This window comes from Copidosoma floridanum, unplaced genomic scaffold (genome assembly GCF_036245765.1).
Source record: "Copidosoma floridanum isolate Cflo_tuat_1 unplaced genomic scaffold, Cflo_Japanese_pri ptg000021l, whole genome shotgun sequence".
NCBI classification, from domain to species: domain Eukaryota; kingdom Metazoa; phylum Arthropoda; class Insecta; order Hymenoptera; family Encyrtidae; genus Copidosoma; species Copidosoma floridanum.
Genome location: NW_028321898.1, coordinates 28797987 through 28812738, shown reverse-complemented (window position 1 = coordinate 28812738; position 14752 = coordinate 28797987).

Genomic DNA, 14752 nt, shown 5'->3' with positions numbered 1-14752 from the left:
GTGTATATAAAAAAGCTAATGTTACAGGTTTCCAACCGCTAAATTTTTTCGACGCGTAAGTTTTTTTTTTTTTTTTTTTTTTTCCTTACCTCAAATATTTTTCCCCTTTTTTCCATTTCCACAGTACCAATTTTTTCACAGAAAACGTGAGACACATGCCTTCGTTACCGTAACGATGGAAAAGGAAAAAAAAAAGAAAAAAAAAAAAAAAAAAAGAAAGGAAGAAAGAAAGAAAAACCAGTTGATTAAAATAGCTCTACCAGTAATAGAATTATCATGATAGTCCAAGCGAAAACAAATATTCTATAAATATTGTAATGTACACGGAGAAATTGAAAAATAAATACTAAGTATTAATCATGTGAAAAAAAAATAATAATAATCATTCATTCTCCCACCATCCCCCTTTAGATACGATCGATCAAATATCCTCCCAAAATCAACAAAAAAAACCCCACAGATGTAACTCTCCGTCAACCCTTTTGAAATGTAGAAAAAAAAAAAAAAAAAAAAAAAGAAGATTTTGAAAACAAAATAAAAATAACGTCACGTACTTACCAAAGCGCAACAAATGCTGTAGTACAAGCAGTGCCGTAGCATCCCCTATACGAAAGAGCAAAATGTAGAGCACGACCTCCCTCGGCTTGATGGATATGATTAAATCCATTGTACCTCGTGTCGCAGAGGCCAATGGATGAAAGCCATCCGATGCTCGGGCGAACAGTAATAATAATAATAATAGGGGTCCAGTCGAGCTGTAAGGGAGAACAGGAGAGCTCACCTTTTCGGGCTTATAGCTGCACGTATATACGGGCTTCGATTCGTCTTCGATGTCCTTTTGAAATTAAAAACGAGACGAGAGAGAGAGAGGTGCTTCGAGAAAACGGTAACAGCTGCTGCATACAAATAACGCGAACAACGGAGGTGACGTAGCTCGGCCTTTCTTATTAAACGGGCGATGTGTGTGTGTGTGTACCAACCGGGGTTGCTGCGTATGTCCAGCACCTTGCTCTCGTTTGGCTATTCACGGGAGAGAAACGTACAAGAACGAGAGAGAGCAAACGATTTTTCGAGAGACCATTGCCAGAAATGGGAGGGGCAGAGATTAGCCACGGGAAGAATGCGATTGTTGACTCGCGGGAATATGCCACTGTAATTCTTTTATTTTGTTTTCTTTCTTTCCACTCCCCCCCCCTCCACCCTGTGTTACGTACTCCTGTCGTGCTCGTTATTTTTACGTTTGTCGCAGGAAAGCTTGGTAGAATCTGCTTTTTCGTTTGTTTCTTTTTATTTTCCATCCGGCCAACGACAAAGAAGCGTGGATGTGGCATTATTTTTTTTTTCTTTCTCGAAGAGCTAGTTATTTTCAAGGGCCTTTGCACTATTTAAACTACTATCCTGTTATTATTTGACGACCAGACCCTGCTGTTCGAAAAATTTTTCTCACCTTTTCGTTTTTGTCAATTTACATGGTCCCTACACGATTTTTTTCATCCTCCTCCCATCACGTGAATCATGTTCAACATAAACTTGAATTAAAATACAATTATCCGTCAATTTGTTTCGAGGTCATGATTAAATTGTTATAAAATGTTGAATATATATTACCGCTAGTCAACGCAATGGCTTTTTTTTTAAAAAAACACAGCCAAACCAACCATGTGACAATCGATCTTTCATAATATCGGAAGTATGCACGGATTCCGATGTATCCTGGTGGATGTTCATTTGAGTATTCACTGTAATTTTCATCCCCATAAAACAGCATGGAAAGCTCTTCAGAAGTAGGTATATATATATACCGGGCACTCGCTCGAAGGAATCTTATTAGGGGCCCATCTACCGGCCCAAGCAGTGAAACTTGCCCTCGAAACTTGTATAGGTACTTACACCGCCGCCCCAACAATCGCCAAAAACGCTCTCCCTCACCGAATCCTCGTAAAATTCGCTCGATTGGTTCATCGGCGTACACCCACTCTATGTACACAACATGCAGTCAATGTCCTCGCAAATCGCAAACCACCAAACTCTCTCAGGCCTCTTTTCGATTTCTTCCTCCGCATGAGTATACTTACGTACCATAGTATACGGTGAACGGCACACCTATTATCCTTCGCATCGTGTATATAACCACTGTGAGCTTTTCATTCGCGCTGTCCTTCCCAACGAGTATTTTTTTTTTTTCCCGCATTACTATATATTTAGGTGCACCTTTGTGTCCCAGAGCCGAACATGAACCCGCACCATGCGCTTGTCGATCATTAACTTCGATGCCAGAGTCTTTCTCCCTCAAGCGTGGCTCTTGATTAAAGTGCACGAGAGGGAGAGATCCATTATTTTCGGGCAGCGGAACAAGCACCAACATAATATTTTTTCATTAAGCCGACTCTATACGAAAAATACAACTACAGCCGAAAAGATAAAGGGTATACATATATATAGACGCGTAGCGCCGATTTTACCGAGCGCTAATACAAAGCGTTCCTCCGCATCACCTCCAACACGCGTGAAACATCTCTTTCTTTCTTGTCGCCCATCTCCTTTTTTTTTTTTCTTCTTTTCCTCCTGTGGTCGGTATATGCAAATTAGCCGCGCTCTTATTCACTCTCGGCGCGCAACCCGTGGCCCTATATATGCTCCGAGGCCTCCCGCTACGAGCGCTCTACGATGGGATGAAAGAAGAGAGATTCCATTCCACGCAATAACTCACTCCGCGGTGGTGTCATATACCCTGGAAAGGGACCTTCTCACATGGCTCCATCGGTGTTCCGAAATGGTATCACCTGTCGATACGCAGCGCGCATTCCACCGTATACGCGCTGCTTAACCCATACGATACGCGAGTACACCCACTGCCTCTTATACGCGTACCTATGCACTCTTTGCTATACCGCAATAGACCATATACGCGTACAGTGGGTAAAAAAAAAAAAAAAAAAAAAAAAAAAAAAAAAGATCGTCGCGAGTGTGTTTCTGTGATGCGGTGTGTGTACGACGCCTCCTGCGATCCGTGTTTGCTTTGCCCCTTGTTTATCCTGTGTCGTCGAAAGCTACGTGTACCTATACAACTATCGTGGACTTTTCGTGTCGCTGCTGTTGATATTCGGATGTTGGGGGATGTACTCGTGGATACAGAGAATGATTGGGATAAAAATTGCAAGAGTGAATAGTTGAATTGAGGGGTAAAGGGTTGGGAGATCGCAAATTAAACGATTGTATCTTTAAATGGTTGAGGTTGTCGTACACGATCTTCAGTCTCCTACCGATCTCCAGTCGACTCGGTCGGTCCACCCGAGGATGCAACCTCGATCCGAAGAAAAAGCATTTGACCAAAGGGTCGGATGCACAACCCTCCCCCGATCTTGAAACAACTAGCAGTCTATCGCACGCAAATCACGCGAGGGACGGAGCGCGAGTTAATGTCCCTGGAAAGTGATTCATTCCTTAAGCGAGCGAGTATTACGTGCACTCGGTCGTAGGGGGGTTGTCGCTCGAGTGTACGGGTAACTCGTGGGGGGGAGGGGAGAAAACATTCGATCCCGTGGGAGAGGCTTGCGAGTGTTTGAGCAAAAAAAAAAAGGGGGGGGGCTGGGGAAAGTCGCGGCAGAAGAGCGATGGAGCCGAGACACGGAAGTTGTACCGACGCACGCATTTTTCCCTTTTTTGCAACACACACTGTTGGGGTGGTTATTGTTCATTCCGTTTTCCTTTCCCGTGGCACATAAGTAGTTTACAATTGTTCGAGAGGCAAAAAAAAAAGACCAATATGCTGCCCCCTTCCCTTAGAAAAGGAGCCGACTAATCAAGACGCTCCGAAGAGAATCAAGGAGCCATCAGCTACTCTGGTGCGGGGATTAAAAAAAAAAAAAAAAAAAAAAAGGAAGACTATCGAAGAGAGAGCGCGGCAGTGCATGAACAGCGGCGCACGCAGTCGAGAAGTTGGGGGGGGGGAAGAACCACTGCGCCGGCATCGAAAGGGAAGTAAGGGAGGAGACGGGAAGAAGAAAAGGGGAATCGATCGCTGTTGAAGCCGGGGAGGGCCACGTGACTCCTGTTTAATTTAAACGAGCCTCGCGCGCGTACATAATCTTGTATGTATATACCTACCCTCTTTATTTATGCTGCCCCGTCTATACATGGCTCTGTTCTTGGATGGCAGCAGAGGAGCGAGAGAAAGGAAGGAAAAAAAAAAAAAAAAAAAAAAAAGTGACCGATCGGAGATCGAACGGGATATAAAGGGCTTTCACCCCTTGCGCTGACGGATGCGAGTTTAGTCAATGTACGTATACGCAAATGGATTACCGATTTGCCCCGCGCTGCATAATGTATGCAAGTGCCCTCGCTTTTTTTTTTTTTTTTTTTATTTTTTTTTTATGAACCGAGGAGAGGTGCGGAGATGCTCATCGAGGGAACCACGGGCTATTTGGTCGAATCATGAGGAAGCAAACTCTATAGGCGATGGACGTACGTCTCTCCTGTTTTTTTTTTTTTTTTTTTTTTTTTCTACTTTTCTCGTCCCATTGTTCCCTGCTTGGCTTGGAGCGCGGGTCAGTTTTGCATTATTCCCATTACTGCTGATTCACACGCGGGCTCTTTCGAAGGGAGTCCCTTTCATGCGCCCCACAATACCCCAATAACCCCTCCCACCCTCTGGTTTTCCATGTACATACACGTTTGAGACGCGGATAAGATCGAGGCTCGACATTTTTCGGATAACCCCCGGGGACGCGCACGAAAGAGATCGCCCCTTTGAAAGTAAATCCCCCGATAGGTGCGGCGGAGTGGATTTTGTACTAGTCGCGGGAGGCCCGAGGCCAAAAGTTATACACCGTACGAGATCATCTCTTTACCTATTGTTTGTCGACGCATCTATCAGCACCATTGGCGTCTTTTGGTCCGAAAAGTTTTCCCACCCGCGCGAAAGGAGCTCTCGCAAAAACTCGCTGACTCGGACGACCCGAAACAGAGCCATTGGAGTAAAAGAAGAAGAGACCAGTCCACCGCAATATCGATTTCGGTAATACATACTATTTACACAAAAAAAAAAAAAAAAAAAAAAAAAATACGTACGTATATAAAGTTTATTGGGGGGAGGGACCGGAACAAGAACAACTCGGCAAAATAACGAGGGAAGTACAATAAAACGCGTGTATCGCGTCCGCTGTACTGTACAGGAACCAACTTCCATTGTCGTATAGCTTCCTCCGCGGACAAGATAAATCGCTTGGGCGCGCTCGTCCGTGTATACGTAATGAGAAAAGACGCCCGAGTGTCTCTGAAAATTTACCCGGAAAAGCGCCACCCATACGTTGTATGCGCGTGTGCGTCAACAGAAGCTGCGAGGGTCGGTCGACCGTACCGTGTACACATTTGTACAAATACATGTATACACAACACCAGTGGCCCCTCGGCCAAAGTGCGAGCTCACTCCGAGAGGGAGAGTGAGGCACCCACTGAGATGTTATTAGGCGAAGGATCGGCAACGTCACGAGCCGCGATCGGCAGTCTCAGAAGCTCCCGCGAGCACAATGGGACCGTACACAATACGCATCCTCTCCTGCAACACGGCCAGTTTGTCCCTTTGAGCTGTTGTCGGGACTGATGTTGGATCGGTCTTATCCCATGGATCTAGATTAACAATCACGCGCATGCCGATCCCCGCCGAAATTAAAATGTTTGTCCCCGTCGTATTTTAATCGTTATGGATTTCCATTATTTTTTTCCAATCTTGATCGCAAATTAGTTCCCGATCAACAAGGGAACTGTATTATACACATTATAGAATACCGATCTCCAATAAAGTTCCTCGGGTGCACAAAAAACGGCAACAATAAAAACAAACGAGCGTGTATATGCGGGGAACAATCGCCCCACGCCGAAGAGACCATCGGAGCTGATGGTGGCCACCTGGTGTGTGTATATATATACATATATACGCGTCGCTAGCGCTATCTGTATCCAATATCCGCGGGAACAATTGTAAACGCGGAGTCACGATCGGCGCGTACAAAGGATATGTATGTATATATGCCCCCGCTTTAATTCTCTTTATTACCGAGCGTACGCGTTATACACGTATACTTAATTTTAATGTACCTATACACCTCGTGTTCCTCTTCGGTACGCCGATAATGCGTTTTTTTTTTTTTTTTTGTTCTGCGTTTCGATCAAGTTCGATCGGTTCGAGATAGTTTCTCGGGCGATAAAGTTTTTTTTTTTTTTTTTTTTTTTTTTTTTTTTTTTTTTTTTTTTTTTTTTTTCAATTGCCACCACTCGAGATTATGCATCTTTTAACGCGTCGATATTTATATATAGAAAGATTATTTCGAGAATAGTTTTCAACGATTTCAGCAAAATTCAATCAGGCCGATACGAGTGCAGCCGGTTGATAAGAAAAAAAAAAAAAAATGCTAACGACTGCTTCGAGTAATGATCGTATCCGCAGTTCCGAAACGAGACACGAGACGTACATTGATGATACACTAATTGTGAAATAATTGCCGCGCTTTGCAATATCTACATCGCACAAACGAAGCGGTTTTTCACGACTTTGTTGCATGTACTTGGAATTTTGTAATTACCTTTTTTCAACTCCACCAAAAAAAAAAAAAAAAAAAAAAAAAAAAAGAATCTCAACAACTCTGATGAAACATTAAACAAAACTTTAGTCTGGTGCTCAATGTCGTTCAACGAGTACACTCGAAGAATATCATCGTATTCTTGCATCTGAATCTATATATGCACAAATGTACCAAGACCCGAGAGTCTCCAAGCGGTATGATGGATTACACGCACTCGTAGAGTCGACGAGCAGAGCTAACACGAGTGCGCGCAAAAAAAAAAAAAAAATCTCCGGCAGCCAAGCGCGACTGCACCCATCGATATCGGAATCGATACACGTGTACACATACATATACACGAGTGACAAAAGGACCCGGATCTTAAATTCAAATGATCCGCTAATTCAATCGCACACAATATATTATACCCCCGGTCCCGCGTGTACCTCCATCGATACACATACGTGTGTGTGTGTGGATGCACGTTACACGTCACAACGGCAGCAGGTAGCTTGTATCCCCCAGAAACGGAGAGAGAGAGAGAGAGGACGTAAAAAAGCGACACCACGAGTGCACCCGATTTCTTCGCGCACATAATGTGTATGGGCCTCTACCTTTATTTTTTTTTCTCTCAGTCGTCACACGTTCACGTGGTATACATCTCCGTTATCTTAATTATCATTGTAATCGAGTTGTACACAGGTACGCCCTTCGTTCGAGAAAGCTTTGGACGTAATATGCAGCTTCGAAGGACATCATTATCCTTTTTTTTTTTTTTTCTATACAAATAAAACGAATAAAACAAATAAAAAAATATGGAGGGCAAGAAATGACGCGTCAATTAAAAATCAGGAAAATGCAATTATACCACATGTATAATTATCCCCGGTCGGGAGATTCGAGTGTCATATCATCGACACGCCATTTCTCAGCCTGCGATCTTTCATCAACGCGCACCGAGCAGAGTATATATACCTAGTGCCCTCGAGATCATTTGTTGCAAAAAAAAAAAAAAAAAAAAAAAAAAAAAAAAAAAAAAAAAAAAAAAAAAAAAGAGGGAAGGGGACGCGATGCGAAAAGAAACAGAGACCCACTACCTGCCTTGCCTTTATGTAACATTAAAAGCTGTCTTTCTTGTGACACGTTACACACGCACGGGGAGAAGAAAAAAACGATGCCAGCGAACGTACAGAAAAATAGAGTCACGTATATATCTGCATACCTATATACATCCTACATCCAATCGATTGAATTCAGTCGCGTATACGTATACATATATGCATCAAGGATTATACTTAACACGTGCTGTGCGTACATATTATACTATACGTATAAATTTTCGAGATAAAAGCGAGCGTTTTATTTTTCTCTGTTTCAAGCGCCCAAAGAAAGAAATGTACGTATACACTTTTGCGGCAATTGGTCCGATCGCGAGCCAAGAAGCGACGCGAGGGAGATTTACTCCCGAAACTAATTACAATTTTCCCGAGGTAAGTGCATGATTTAACGCCCACCGCTACACGTAGACGAATTATATATACTCACTCGCGTCGCGATATTTGTCCACTAGGCGCTAAACAAATATGACAATACAGGTGGTCTGGCTCGTGTTCCGCTCACGTATACCTATGTATATAATAATTTTCAGTATTATTATTGGCCTTTATCGGTATAACGAGCACCGATACGTGTACAATGTGACGACATTTATGTTCTTCGTTGCAGCGGACTATTAACCGATATCTTTTACTGGGCGTGTATGCACATACGTGGATTATAACGGTGAAAAGGAGAAAAAAAGTGAGAGAGAGAGAAGAAACGGCGGATGAAAAGGAGCGACGGTGTGCGTATTGGTGGGCTTGTATAGAAAAACAGGATCAGGCATTATCGACGAAAATCAAAAGAAAACAGGAGAAAGGAGAGGAAGAAAAGGGTGAGTCGCCGCGAGAGCGGATCGGATGAGGCTTCGATTCGATTCGCGTCCCCTGCGCTCGGGAGGGAGGGAGATGAGAGAGAGAAAAAAAAAAGGTTTTAAAGAAAAGGGTTGAGGGCCCGAAATCACGCGGTCGATTTTGTAAATTAAAGTCGGGCGAGAGAGAGAGAGGCTGCCCCGCCAATTTCGCGTCCCCTGCCATCCTGGCTCATTCCTTTCTACTTTTCTCCCTCTCTATGCGTGTATCCCATTATGTATATATATACACGCCAACCCCTTGCGTGTCTATAATATACATGTATATCTGCGTGCGTCTGTCTCTCTTGTATATATTTTCTTTTCTCATTCTTTTATTTCACGGTTGCGCGCGATACGCCATGTGCAGCGGAAAAAAAAAAAAAAAAAAGAGGGAGCGTGACAAGCTCGACAATATAAACTCGGTTACGGATGTTTTCTTTGACACGCTCGCGTGTTGATTCTTCGACAGTTATATGCGCGCCGCTGTGTCCTCCTCCCGGACCCGATGGCTTTTCGAATTGATGAATCTTCGATGCGCATATATTTTATACCTACCTGAGAGAGAGAGAGTACCTCGAAGCGGCTATACTTGGGGCGTGTGTATCGAGTCCCCGGCGTTTTGTGAGCTCCTCCTCTCTGGAGACACTGCCTCGAGGATCGATTCGATGCGCTTGTGTTGATGTACACGCGGACGGAGGCTTTATGAATATAAAATTTAAAACAAAATTTGTCTCGTTCGGGGCCGCACTGGCAATTTCGGCGCTTTTGATCGAGAGATACGCCGATTGGTTATTACACGCTCTTTTTTTTTTTTTAACGCAAATTATGGTATAGTTACGCCACTGGGATGGAAAGTGAGACTTTTCCTCCCGGGCGTGATTTGTCACCCCATCAGTCGAAAGTCGAGTAGAAAATGTTCCAGATGATATGGGTTTTGCTGTTTGCAATCATGTGGCTTGAATTTTTTTCAGGGGGTGTCTTCGGTATTCCCTAGCCAGGAGGCCAAATTAGCACTTTTGGGCTTGTGGAAACGTACGAGAAGTTGTTTCCTTGATTTCAAGGTCGGCACGGAAAGAACGATACAACCTCATAGACAAAAATTGTGAAAATCTGCGAACCTGAGAGCATTTAAATGTACCCTTCGCGTGAGACAAGGGAGGAGATAAAGAAGCACACGGAGGGTAATAAAGTATCCTTGTACAAGCGGCTAATGGGATTTCTCGCGCGAGAGGGAAAGTGACACTGTACCATTCTTGGAAACCAGGAGGGGAGGGAGGAAGGAGTACTTTAGACACGGGTATTGGAAAAAAAAAAAAAAAGTTAATGAACTCCGAATCACTTGCACCGAAGTTTTACAATCCACCCGATCCCCACCTCGATTTATTTGAGATGCAGCCAACGCTGGTGCAGATTTATCGAGGTGCGATTCATAAATCGCCGAAAATTCACGTCCACTTATCCGGTGAGGGGCGAGAAGAGCGGGGACGTAATATAAATTAATGGCTCGAGCGCGTTGGACTGGCTGAATGTGCGCCAATCGAAATATTTGCACCAAATCCCATCAAGCGCTTACTTCTTCATTGGAACTAGATTAATTGTGCTTCGCGAGTTGGGTGTGTCGGCTGTTTTCAAGGAAAATCCGTAAATACGTATACGATCAAATGCGCAAAAAATGTACCAAATTTTCTCTCCCGTTTTTTAATTATAATTTTCGTGAGGTACAGCCTCGATAAAGGGCTCATTTTGCTCGCAAAGTCATCAACTACGGGAAAAATTGTGAAGGCGGGTTTCAGTTTAGGTGTCTGGGCTTTTTTTGATTTTTAATAAAATTATCATATCTACATACTTATTATGTAATACATTGATATTAAATTTTTGCATGAGTATTACGGAAAGTACATGACATTGCAAGAAAAATAAGCCCCATCTGGAAGGCGTGCCAAAAAAATTTTATCAAAAAACGGGAGACAAATTTTGGATATTTTTCGTGGATTTACTCATGTGTAAACTGTGCAGATCTAGTTGTTGATAATTTTCTTATTGTTTGGAGAACACTGCGCGTATGAAACGCTTTTGTTTACTTGAGTAACGAGAACCTATTAAAGAGTTTCCCGAATCGGTTAATGTTTTAACGGTGAAAGTTTAATAAATAATTTTTTATCAATAAACGTGGAATGTAGAAATGTATTTAAAATACATATCTACCGAAATAAATACTGGATAATACATATTTACTGAAATACACATATGGAGCTGTTACGGTAAAAGTGCAGTTCAAACGACGTTGCAACACGAGATATCACTTTGCATTTTTTATTTATTCGATCATTACTCATTTCAACTCGCCGATGTAGAATTTTTGATGATACACCAACTGCCAGTCAACTGAGTACTTATTGAATGGAACGTGATTGTTGTGCATTTACTTTTTTGATCTGCGTGCAAATTACCTTAGAAACCGAAAACGTGCAGAGGACAGCAAAAGACTCCGGCAGTATTCCGCGAGAGCTACATGGAAAAAACATTTTTATTTTATAATTCAGACATTTAACACTGTGGCTACAAATTAGAGTAATTTTCCCTCACAATGTCAGTCCATGTATAGCCTAATATAGTAGAAGGGAAGATAGAAAAAAATTAATGACTACTCCAAAAAAAATGAGCAATTTTTTTTTTTTTTTTCATAACGAGTAATATTTTTCAAATTATGAAATTACTGTTATATATGTCACAACAGCTCCAAAACATAATATTCTTTGTCTTGGACTTATTTACCAAGCCATGTACTTATACTACATTTTTCTTGATAATTTTTTTTTTTTTTAGTGACTTATTTCTACTAAATTAATCCGATTTCTCTTGTACCCCTCACAAGTTCACAATGCATAACAAATTGTTTTCCATTTATCCAGAAATGCGTTTAAGAAGCATATAATTATCTGCGTAAAAAATGTCCGAGAATAATTACATTTATAGCTACACAATGTGCCAAATACCTCTTCTATAGTAAAAATAGTACGAGTCAATACTTAACAAGTCATATAGCACCTTTATCGACGGTACAATCATTATGTAGGAACTTCTAATTACCCAAACGATTCTTGATCAATTTGAAGAAAAACTGCTTTGTTATGTCTAATTGAAATAATTACAAACAGACCAAGATAACTTTTTAATTAGGCAATTAGTAAATTTAAAAAAAAAAAAAAAAAGGAATATATATATTTTTTTAACTAATGATGATGTTTAATAATTCAAGCATAGCTGACAAAATGAGCACTATTCGTCACAGAACAAATGACCAACTGTTATGAAATTAATAATTAAATATACCTAATAGTAAATAAATTAGTTAACTTTAGTTTATTAATGATCAACTAACGTACCGAAGGTCATAGTTCCCATTATCATCGTTGAACATAATTTTGGTAATTTGACTTTTCGTCCATCAGTCATATCTTATCTGTCATTTCCAAAATAAAGTAGTTCTGATTTTATTGTGAAATAATCTTGAAAATTTTATACTTTATCGATGAAATCCATACTTGCATACTTGGTTTAACACCGATAAAATGTCTGGCTGTTTCACGAAAAATCATTTTATTTTTTTAGAGACTCTTAGCTCGCATTCGAAAGACAGTGGATCGATTAGGTCACGACTATCAAGTTTGACAAAAGGTGAATGGCCTCCATAGCACGCGATTATTGTAAATCAGTCATTCACCTATTTCTTTCCAACACCAAGATGAAAAAATTAAAAAAAATAAAATGAATAAAAATTCGACGTATATGGCAACACACATGTCCCGCGGGCAAAAGCTCGTCAGCTCTGTTTGGCGATTTACATACAAAGCTCACTTACACCGGAGCACAAAGGCGTTTTGTGCAAGTGCGACAAAATCTCCTCTGAAAATAATCCTCGCGACGCTCGTGAATTCCAACGGAGCATAATTGATCGTAATTTATGTACATGGTAAAGCGCGTAAGGCGACAGATGGACAGACGGATGGATCGGAATTAAAACGCGCCACGACACGCGTCATGTCTCTCTACCTTTTTTTTTTTATAAACCCACTTGTTACTGCTGTTGCTGCATAGGCCAACTCAAGCCCACGCCTTACTTCGCGCTCTATCTTGTATATCTGCTACTCGTGATTTTCCACCCACGTGCGCAATATATGTATATATGTATACTCGTGGTCAACAACGAAGGCAGTCCAGAGCAGCTTATAGCGGTGCGATTTCATTTTACCTTTTTTTTTTAGTTGCGATTACAGTAATCATAAGTACTTTGCCGATTTGACATGGTCACTTGGAAAATTTGCAAATACGCAAATAGAAAAGATAATGAATGTTGTAGAGAAATTCCATTCTGCACAGAAAATCGGTACGCAAACTATCAAAAAAGGGAAAAATTATTATTATTTTTAATACTAAAGATTATTGTTCTAACGGTAAAAGTTATAGTTCGAATAGTTATAATTATGGTTAAAACAGTAAACCTTGAAATGATCGGTTAATAAATTTTACTTTCCTGTATATAAATTTTTACTTTTCGAACTATAATTTTGACTGTTAACACAATAATATTGTCTGTTAAAAATCATAACTTTTCCCTTTTTTGCCAGCTTGCATTTAATTTACTGTGTGGAATGGTAATTTTTGTTGGAATCACTCTATCATTTTTATTATTTTTTCTCTCAGTGTACCACGGATCAAACATATTCCCAGATTACGATATTTAGGATGAAAATGAGATCGGCATTCAAAAGACTCGAGCATCATCACATGTCGTGCAATACAAATTCTCCCGGGTATTTCAACAAACAGCTCCGAACTTCACTTTCACGGGTGAAGTTTCGCCGCTTTTCCGAAGACTAGAGCGACGCTCGCCCGAATTTCGCGCAGGAAGCAAACGGCAACAAAACTCGAGCGCTCCACACAGCACGTACATGTAAAACCTGACTCGGGAATTTTTTGTCCCCTCCGCTCTTGTACTCTCGCGAAAAAAGCTCCGCTGCTCCCAGCACCCTTGCTTTGCATCCCTGTACACGCGAACGCTCCTTTTCCATGCCCCCGATCCTTTCTTCCCTCTTCTTTCGCTCGCTCGGTCGGTTTGGGCTCTGACAACAAAAAATCACAAAATTTCGCTCACTTTTCTATTTTTTTTTTTTTTTTTTTTTTTTTTTTAGATAAATTTATTGGATGGCAAGATTCGTTACAGTCATTCGCAAATTGCAAAAGCCACAATACGCAGTTATCACTCGTACGGCCGAAGAAGAACATCATTGAATATTCGTGGCGCTGAAGAAATGAAATCTCCAATGTGCTCGGGTGGACCGATAACCAATACGAAATCCCGCATTGACTCGAGAGCCGGTACTTTCCGAAAAAGAAAAAAAAAAAAAAAAAAAAAAAAAAGAGATTCTCCACTCGGCCGAACGAGAACTGGCCATAATCCGCTGCTTAATTCACGGGAGAACGAGAGTATAGAGGACGAGAAAATGAGAAAAAGGGAGGACACAAAGCGGTCATAATAAAATTCGACTTGCTTCTTGAGTTCGCGTTGGTGTGAAGTGCCTCCGAGACAGATACACACATACGTAAATATGTGTATATATATATATATATGTATATATATATCTCCTGCTTTATGAAAAGTATACATCCCGCTACACATTCACTGGTTACGGGGAGGAAAGGGAGAGGCATTACGGCGGAGGAAGCCGGGAGGCTTATATATTAAAGTCGCGCCTGAATGACTTTTCTCTGAATGCATTTCACTGCCTCGGCTTTTGCGCCACTGTCGATACGGAACGGAGAAAGAGGAGCTCCCATTATACGAGATACAGACTCCCTCTCTCTCTCATCCTTTATCCGCGCACTGGAAAAGAGACGACGCGTACCTCGGCTGTGTTGGTAATTATTTGTCAAGAGGCAATAAATGAATCGACAGTCGGAAAATGAGGGAAAGTATGGTGTGTGTATATATACACGCCAAAAGAGAAAGGGGGAGGATGAACGGGAGAAAGGTTCGCATAATGAGCGAAAAGGTTCCGAGGATACAGATAACTTTTGAGGGAAGAGCATCTCCTCTCTCGACTACTTTTCTCTCCCGCAGGAGGTAGAAGAGCAGTGAAAGAGATAAGGAAACTTGATAATCCGTAAGGATGAAAAGTTTTCGAGAGGTCGGATGAAGGGAGAGGTGGAGTTTTCACTCATGGTTTTGGATTAAAAAGGA